Source organism: Octodon degus, unplaced genomic scaffold, assembly GCF_000260255.1.
Source record: "Octodon degus isolate 3935 unplaced genomic scaffold, OctDeg1.0 scaffold00184, whole genome shotgun sequence".
Classification (NCBI taxonomy): Eukaryota; Metazoa; Chordata; class Mammalia; order Rodentia; family Octodontidae; genus Octodon; species Octodon degus.
The window spans coordinates 2374390-2384749 of NW_004524760.1; the positions used below are offsets into that span (position 1 = coordinate 2374390).

Here is a 10360-nt window from a genome sequence, read left to right on the forward strand (position 1 = left end):
CAAGTGGTTAGGATAGATATATAGTTGCATTCTCTTAATGAATAGAATGATTTGTTCTAATGGTGTTTGTAAATAGGATCACAAGTCCACTTCTTGTACAGCATTTAACCACTAAGAAGAATATATGCAAGTGTATTATTTGTTGAAACTGTACTTCCGATTGGATTTGAAACTGTCTCATTGCTGTTTATCAATAAAACTTTGAAAAAAAAAAGAAATAAAAGGCATCTATTCAAACTTCAAGACATTTATCTGATTCAGGAATAAACTCATCTCAATCATAAACATAGTCAAGTTGTTCTTAGCTTAGAGAACCAAATGTAGCCCCCAAAACAAGTCTGCTAAGATTATGTTGAGCTGTACACTAGCTTATTTCTTAATAAGAAAGCAAATCCGCATGATGAATTGCTTTTTATAAATGTGGTCTAGAACTCTACAATATAAAAATATAACTAGCAAAAAAGAACATTTTAAAAAGTTCTAAACAATGTAGTTTCAAGCATTTTAGGACAATTTGAATTGCTTCTTTTTATAGCAACATTTCAAGTAAATGTTCATTCTGATAAAACTTTTTATACAAATCAAGAAGAAACCCACACAGCCCACACCTACCCCTTGCACTGCTAGTCTCACATCATTTCCAGCTCAGTCAACCTCTGTGAAACTAGTACAGGAAAATAAACCAAGCTGCTACTGTGGCGAAGACCACACAACTTTATAATGGAACTGTTCCAAGGCTTGAAGTTCCATTTGAAAGTCACTAACAAAACCTTTGGAAATGTGAAGGAAAAAAACCAGCCAAAGAATTGAAGGCCTGGCAAGTCTTGAAGCCCATACTTACCCACACTCATGAAAAGTAATCACAAGTCAAGTCTGGTTCGCTCTTTTCCTCTGCATTTTCTTCAAAGCAATCCACAAACAAAATTACTATTTCTTTTTTCAGTGAAAAAAGGAAAGGATGAAGGGGACAGATGCTGCATAAACAAAGTGGAGGGAAAAAAACATTTCTGCCACTACATAAGAAAACCTACAATAGTCCGTAACTAATCCACACTGAAAGCTGTGTTTAGCACCTAGTGATTTAAATTTGTTTCTTTATGCGTAAGATACAAACACCACATTCTAATATTAGCCAAGACACAGAAGGCCACCTACTTAGATAGCTACAGATTCATTTTTAAGTGGTAGGTAATAGGAGGTTTAAAAGTTTCCAAGTTTTAAAAGATTTCCAGAAACCAAGTCCCTTAATATACTCCAAACCTCGGATTAGTGATGTTTCACTATTTTCTATAATAAGATACACATCTATATTTTGCTTAAAGAAGCATTTGCAGCTGCATCCACATAATACAGAAAGCAGATGGTTCTTGACTACTACAATTTTGAAAGAAAAGTGAAAAAAATCAATTAGGCATTTGGCACAACTGTACAAGCAGCATGAGCTCATTATCATGCAAATAACCTACAATGTCAAATATAAAATTGCTGTATTAATCTCAGAGAAGGAAAAGAACTGGGAGCTGAATGGAAGATTCCAGGGATGCGGCCGACGGTGAGGAGTGCTGGGCTCAGGCCCCAGCAGAGGGAGGCAGTGATACTTGCACAGAGGGAACAGAGTGGAGCAGTAGAGAAGTCTTTGAGGGGAGCAAGCTCTGTAAGCTCTCCCAGTGTGGCCAGAGCGACACAGTTTCCTACAGATCAGTGACTCAGTCCTGCTGTAAGTTGTCAGGGAATAGGACTTAGAAGACAAACAAGTAGTGTTGCAAAGATGTTCCCTCCTCAGAAGCCTAGGACACCCAATCTCTTGGGTGACTCCTTTTCTCATAATAGAAGTCTTCTCAATGAGGCAGCCAGCCTCTTCTAAGTCAGGATTACATTCTAAAAGATTAATTACAAAGCAAGATAATAGATTTTAAGTAAAAATAAAGGCAAAAAAAATTGATTTTGTCAGTTACATTCTTTATTTTCTTCATCCTAAAACTATTAATCAAGTGAAAAATAAACAACAATATTAAGTAACTAAGGTGAGTGTGATGAGACATATCCTGAGTACACATAAGAATGATGTGCTATATGCTTACTAAAATGAACATGGCAAGCACAGGGTTCTGAGATCAATTCCTGGTACTGCAAAAATTAAAAATAAATAAATAAAAAATAAAACCAACATGGATTTTATGGCTGGCAAGGGCAGTAGTCCATTTTCCATTGTATAAAAAAAAAAAAAAAAAAATCCTTGAGACTGGTTAACTCAGATGAAAACAGCTGGTTTAGTTATGGTGTGGGAGGCTATAAGTCCAAAGAGCATGGCATACACTCTGGTGAGGATCCTCTTGTCTGTGTTGCCTCATGGCAGATGATGTCAATTTAGGTGGGTGCAAGAGGGACAAATCACATAGGACAGACAGAAAACCAGAGCAACAGAACACAACAAACTAGGGCCCCATGAGAACTGAATTAGTCCCTAAATGATTTAAGGACTTCCCACTGGGCCCCACCTCTTAAAGGTCTAACACTTCTTAACCACACTATGGACCAAGCTCCCAACACACGAACTCTTCAGGAATATACTCATACCATATCCAAACTATAGCAGCATGGAATTACATATGAAAGATGGCAATCTACAATGTATGTCAAAAGACATGTATTAAAATGCAGATAAGTTCACATTATGTCAAACTACAAAGTAATACCAGTTAAATTAGTAAAAGAAATCAAAAGTACAAAACCCCTTAGCTCCTCATTAGATTTACAAAAGAATACAGACAGCTTTGGTTGACACATACTTTGCTGATAAAAAGACATCTTGGAAATGTTCTGAAAATGTAAAGGAGAAAGACTGCTAACTAAATCCTCATGATTATGAGCAAATTTTACACACTTCCTGTATAAAACTCAGAGGAGTCAACAAGGTTTGATTTGAGAAACACAATACTAGGTCCAATAAACAAAAGGCCAATTCTTTTCTTTCTGATATATAGCCAAGTTTCATAAACACCTTTATAGTGGAAAAAGCAATAGAATAAACTAGAAAACATAAGTTCAAGTTCACTGCTTATCCAGTAGGTGGGTCACTTATAACCCAGCTGAGCCTCAATTTTCTCATTTGTAAAGTTAGAAGGGCAGTAATTGCTAGCTTTAAAAATCTGTGGTGGCCAGGCCCATTGCCACATGCTTGTAATCCTAGCACTCAGTAGGCTGAGGCAGGGCGATAAGCTAAAGGCCACCTGAAGTACATAGTAAGACTCTTATCTCAAAGGCTCCCCACCCCCAAAGTTGTAGCAGTCCTGTTATTTTAAACACATTTCATATGATCTTCCTTTCACAGCTGCAAGGTAGGTATTTATTACAGCCCTTAATAAAATGAGGCTCAGGGGTGAAGTAACAGGCACAAGTTTCTATGGATAGGATTCAATCAATCTGATCCCCAAACTACACCAACATTTGTCAAATTATGACATGGAGCACTAGTGGTATGTGACTTCTTTGGTTTGAACAAATTTCTTGTTTAGCTAGTCATGTCCCAAAGGCCAATTTTTTGGTGGTGGTATTGTTGTTGTTTTATGTATTTAGTATAGGGTCTACAGGGTCTCACTACACATATTGGACTCACAGTGATCCTCCTGTTTTCAGCCTCCCAAGCACTGGGATTACAGGCATGCACCACCATGCCCAGTGTCAATCGCCCTGGGGGAAGGGTGGGCAAGGTACCCCAGGGACCAAACCCCAGTCCCTTTGTGCCTGCCTAAGCACTTTACTCTGCTGAGCTATCTGGCCAGTCCACAAAAGGCTTAGGACTCCAAACAGCTCTTTATATGAATCTTACCTATTGATATTTACTCTACTGGCAAATAGAGGTTGCTTGGACCATGTTTTGAAAGCTGTTAATCATGACACAAAATGCAATAATGAATATTTATACTAAGGGTAGATAGAGCACTGTACCTATCATCAGAAGCACCATGTTTTACAATAAAATATACTAATATGTTTTCATAGACTCAAGGCCAGAAAAGTAAATTAATTTCAACAATAGTCTAAATTCATGTAAAGCTGGTGATATAACTCAATGATACAGCCTGCCTCGCAAGCACAAGGTCCTGAGTTTGATCCCTGGTATTGGAAAAATAAATAGGTAGATAGATAAACTCATGTAAAAATTCATGCTTTAATTTCATCAAAGCAACTATCAATGGGGAGGGGGAAGCAATAAGCACCACTCTCAGCCCTATAGTCTCTCACACAGCTGGGTCTCTTCCACATGAGAGGAATCTAGAAGCTACATCTTTATAGACTTTCAACCTATCAGCCTCATTAGATACTGGTGGCTGTGGAAGTGTTCTGAAAGCATGTCTGTGAACCAAAACTGGCTCAGCTTCTCCTAGCTCTCAGGCTACACAGTCTGTGCGAACCACAACATAAGCCTAAAATGGAGCTCTAAGGACTTCCAGGCACATTTTCTGTGAAGGAGGGTTGACCTTGGTCTTATGGCAAATTTGAGGCCCATCAGGAAGCTCAGGAAAAGAGAGGCCTAAACACTTAGTCATAAGTATATGTTAACCAGTAAGACAAAAATTAAAAACATCAATGTTCTTACTTTTGATATGGTTACTAAATACCAAATGATGATTTCCAAAACCAAAACCAACCTGCTCCATTTAAAATTAAATGTAATCCTTCAATTTACAGATGAAAGACCAATCCAAGAGAAAGTCAAATTCAGCATCCTTAAGTTGTCCCAGTTGCACCCAGATTCTGGAGTTCCAGTCCCCTCTGCCAGAGGGTCCCACATCAAACACCCCATAAAGAGTGGAACGCACCAGAGAACAAAGGATGCCCAAAATAGCTTCAAAATACCAAAGGGGATTAGCCAGCAATTTTTTTCTTAAATTAAGCTGCTGTGATCTAAAGCTTGGCAAGAACCATCAGAAAAGAGAATTAGATTAGTTTTATCATAAATGAAAATGACTAAAGCATTTTTAAACATTTTTATGAACAACAAAACTCTTCAAGCCTATGTATAGTATAGATTTTATACAGATATAATTTTAAAAGTCAATCCTTCTAAAATTTATATCTATTCTACTTTCTCTTACAGCTATCTTCAATAACACTCGTATAAATTATAATTGCAGGCAATTCATTTTTCTAATACAGTACACTATGACTTTATTAGGGACTATATCTTATGACAGACAAGGTTGTCAGCTATTTTATACTATTATGCAGAATCTTTATCTTACTCAATTGTGCAATCATGAATAAGTTGTTTTATTTTTAAAAACTGACAAGCAGAGCAATTTTTAAAGAAATCTTTAATTTTATATATGAAACGAGGAATGGTCTGTCTACAATTTCAAGCAATAAGATAGCAATAAGAAAATCCATGGGGATGGGGAAGAGGACACAGTGTACATTTATAATATTAAAAGTTATACTCTCCAAGAAAAAAAATTAAAGATTCAGATAGCTATGCTCCATTGCACAATTATTACTTAAAATAATTCTTCCAGAAAAAACAGACAAAGAGCTTTAATAAACCCTATGATTTTTAGGAATGGACATAAACTAAAAATATCTACCATGTGCTCCTTTTCTACATATTCATTAAGGATTAGGAAAATAAAAATGTTTTAAAAGAGAATATAGGTTAGTGAAAAATAAAATAAGGCTAGCAAAGGCAAGTGTTTTGAATGAGGTAGAAAAAACCTTACAAATGACTCATATTTTTACTTAAATACCAAAGGAAAAAAAAGGTAAAAGTTAATTTTAAAAAGTCAAAATAAGTAATAAATTGATTGAATTCAACTTTCCAGGGCTTACTATGAGAAATTGTTGACATCCTACTGGATCATGTTCAGCTTTTACACTGAAACAGACATTAAAAGTATTAAGTATGTTTTATCTTGTAAAAATATTTTATAAGGTGGACAATGAAAGCAAAGGCATACACAATAAGGTTTTGTATGATAAAAGCAAACAGGAATAAAAATTTAAAGAAAGCTGCAGAAAGAGAAGAGAGGAGAAAAAAGGACAACCTAAGAGAAATGCTATCCTTTTTAAAAATAAAAACGCTAAAAAGACTGTGGAATGCTGTTTACTCATGCTCTGCTTTACAACTCCTCTTGCAAGGGACCGGCTTACTTGAGTGTCGTCTGCAGACCATGACCACCCACGCCATGAGAAGCATGATGATTAAAGATTGTGTTGTACCTCAGTATCTGCCAGCACGCTCTGCACCATGTTGTAATTATTAAATTTGCAGTCTTTCTATAATCTGTTGCATGTGTTGTGGCAAGTCCCCTACATTGTCTGACAAGAAAACCACTGAACATGAATAGCAAGTTATTTTTAATGTGCAAAAATGGCTAGAAAATTGGATACTTTCAGTATTACATTTTCAACTTTCACAAAAATGGTTTAACTTACTATACATCTAATACTACAATGAAAACAGAGATGCCAGTCCAAGTTCCTTTCAAATCTCTTAACAAAGATATACCGCCCAAGTTAAACCCCTTACTAATGGCTAAGATACAGGTTATATTTGCACCAAGAGGACAATAAAATTCACCTTTATATCAGTCTAGTGATTAAACACACTAGAGAATACAAGGAACACTGGCAGTTGTAGAATTTTATGCGCCTGTTTACTCCCAAACTTTGATTCAGATCAAAAATTTGGTTTTCATTCTGTCTAACTTTATTCACAATAACAATAATGTGGCTTTAAAGAGACTTTTCAGGGAGCATTAGCCCAGGAGGTATGCAAATGTAAGTCAGACCAGGCATTCAGAAAAGTATGTGAACTCAGTGAATGGAACAGCAAGCAAACCCGGGCTGCACCCTGGCCCCATGTCTTCTCTGTAGGAGCCAAGATAATATCAAGTGTTCAAGTGTGTGTCCCCCTCCCCTCCCCTCCCCTTCCCCCCTCTCTCTTTTAAGCGTAAATTAGCTTAACTAGAAATCTGTAGCCAGGCCTGGCCTAGTCAGGTAAGGAAGGCATAAACCTCCATCTAAAAAAGTTTATAGCAGGGCCTCTGCCTTGAAGGGGATAGTGAGTGAGCTCACAAACAGATGGCATGGCTTCTAGCACTAAAAAGGAAAGGACCCAAAAAAGAAGAAAACAAAATTACCATAAGAATTTTTTTAATCCTCTTCGAAGCATAAAATCAAAATAACTAAAAAACCACAACCCTATAACTCTGTAACACTCCTGCCTGTGACAGCCTTTCATCTGGAGGGCACATGACAGTCTCCAATCCCTCTGCCTAGTGATCAAAGTCTTTAAAACTAATTTGAACAGGTTGAGCAAGGAATGAGAGAACCTATCTTTCCCAAACATACCCCCTAAAGGTCACAAAACCCCTAAAACCACAAGACCCAGACTCAGAAAGCCAACCTTGAACTGCACTGGACTCCAGGAGAGGTGAAATTCCTATGTCTCCCTTGGACACCACTCGGGCTGCTCGACTTCTCATTGACCCAGCAGGTCAGGTACTGGACAAACCCAGGCATCTCTTGCTGTCTCACAATCTCTTCACCACTCAGCCCTATCTCATCACATACTTTCCCTGTGACAAACACTACAAATAACCATGGCACTTCTTGAGCCATGAACTGACTTTATAACCATGGATCTCTTGAGCAACTTAACACATTTTACTTTATAGACAAAGAACACAACTTTGTGATTTATTTTTTTTAAAGGTTTTAAAGGTATGGAAATGGGAAATAAAGAAAAAAAAAAAAAGAACAATTTATATAACATACAGGTTCAAATTCTCTAAAATATACTAATAACATCTGATTTTAAAAATAAAGTTACTCATTTGCGTTAAGGGCTTTAGGTTGTTTGAAAATTCTCTAATGATTATTTTTAAATTTTACTAATACAGGTTAGAAGATGTTTATGAATGTGACCTAAAGGGATCCAATGGTAGTATTTCAGTCAAGCTATTTTCTTTTTTGTCATGGTGGGGATGGAACAAGGCTTACATATGCTAGGCAAGTGTTTTGCTGTACCTTTGAGCCGCACCTCCAGCCCTTTAGCTCTTAATCCCCATCTTCTAGGACACTCTTCAGAGAAAAGATAAGTGACAAGCAAGTATTGAACTCTTTAAATGATTTCTGGCGATCTATAAGCCTTTTAACAGAAAAAACACCCTTATAGATCCCTTAGTGTCATTTTTATACCAAAGTTGATTGCTCTTTGTTTTATAAATCTAATACAATTTCAAGTTTAAGGAACTTTCACTTGAGCCACAGGCCTTGGGACCCAGTAACTTACTATCCCCAGCCTACAATTTTAACAAATGAAATGATTAAGGCTGGTATAATACATACTTTAAATATGTCATTTTACTTGTTTGTTTTTTATTGGAACTTACTATGTAGCTAGCCTCAAATCTGAAACAATCCTCCCACCCAAGCCTCCTAAATACTGGGATTATAGGCATGCTTAACCACACCCAGCTTAAATATGCCATTTATACAGATCATACAAATACGTACAAAAATCTCCTGAATTTTAAAGTATCTGATTTATGAATACACAGATAAAAGGACTAAAGTGAACAGTTACTGAGGTGGCTGAGACAAGGTGATTACCTGAGCTCAAGCCCAACCTGGGCAACACAAAAAGTCCCTGTCTTGTGGGGTTGGGGGAGGGATGAGGTGGAAGTCACCCTAAAACAGTGTTCATCTAAATCTATAAGTGGATGATGGTATTATTATGGTTTCAGACAAGATCTGGCACATTCAGGGTGGTATGGCTGTAGTATAGTTTCATAAATAAGAAAACTGCTCAATTTGCCTATGTGACTGGCTGTGAGCACCCTTCTGTGGAAGATAAAATGATGTAACCCTAAAGATATCCAGGAGTCCTAATACCTGCAGTTTGTGAATATATTACTTTATATGGAATAAGAGAAGACTGTAGACAGAAATTATCCTTGCTAATCTTTGAGGTAGTCTCAATATACCCACAAAGGCCCTTAAAAGTGAAAGGAAGAGGTACAGAAAGGGAGAACCACAGTAATAGCTGCCTTAGGATTTCCTGGTTTTAACTACAGAGGAGGAAGCCACAAGCCAAGGAATGTGGGTGGCCTCTACAGGATGAAAAAAGGAAAGAATGGGTTCTCCCCCAGAGAGCCTCCAAAAATAAAGTTAGGTCTGCCAACACCTGATTTTAGCACAGGAGACCAGTTCTGAATTTCTGACTTTTAAAACAGCAATATAAAAATGTTACACTGTAGTAATTTGCTACAAAAACAGTAAAAATCAATACCACTCATCAATGGCAGGGCAGATTAAAATCTATACCTTCAGATTTGTTACCATTTTCCATGTCCTTTATTTTCCTACTGTCTTTGGCATATTAATTATGATTTCTTTACCTCCTAATGTCACTGAATTTAATTTTTTAATTTTAGATAAAAGGCTTTGATAAAATCGAAACTTACCCATCTGAAACACAACTACAGTACCTGCCAGCCTTGATGAACACACCTTGGAACTAGATGTAATCAAGAGACATGAAGTCCAAATGTCAGGTCATTTGTAAGGGCCTCTTGGGTCTTTGTTCTATGCCATTACATATCACTGCCAACCATTCAGTTCTACTCAAAGAGCACATTTAAAGCAGTATACTGGGAAGAGAACAAAGTATTCTCTAGGCAAACATGTGAACATCAAGAATGGTAGCTTAAATGTTAAATCTTAAAAAGTCCATGTAGGACTGGGGAGATAGCTTGGCAGTCTAAGCACCTGCTTCTCACGCGCAAGGACCTCGGTTCTATCCCCAGTACCACCAAAACTGGGCAGAGTGGCACATGCCTGCGATCCCACTGCTGGGGAGGCTGGAACAGGAGGGTCACTGAGTCTGAGCTGCATAGCAAGACTTTGTATCAAATAAATAAATAATTTTTTTTGAACCAGAAATTGAACTCAGGCCCTTGCGCTTGCCAAGCAAGTGCTCATTCTACTGAGCTATCTCCCCAGACCCCAATAAATAAAAGATTTTTAAAAAAAAATTTTTTTTTAAATCCATGCAGTTACATCCAAGAAAGGTGAGAAAGATCCAGACAAAGGCTTTACATCATTCACAAAAATTATCTCAAAATGGATCACAACCATGCCTGTAATAGATGGATGTGGCAGGAGGATCAGAAGTTTTAGCCAAACCAGTGAGACTCTATCTCAAAATAATAAAAGAAGGGTAGGGGATGTAACTCTGTGCAAAAGCTCTGTGTTGAATCTCCAGTATAGGAAAAAAGGAGGCGGAGGAGGAGGCGGAGGCGGCGGCGGAGGAGGTGGCAGCGGAGGTGGTGGAAGAAGAAGAGGAAGAAGAGGAAGA

The 10360-nt window shown here is 37.4% G+C and overlaps 1 protein-coding gene across 1 annotated transcript in view; it reads right to left on the reverse strand.

Annotated features, from left to right (window-relative positions):
* The window catches only part of Fancc (Fanconi anemia complementation group C), a 292800-nt gene that overhangs the window by 137794 nt on the left and 144646 nt on the right, over positions 1-10360 (reverse strand). The window lies entirely within an intron of this gene.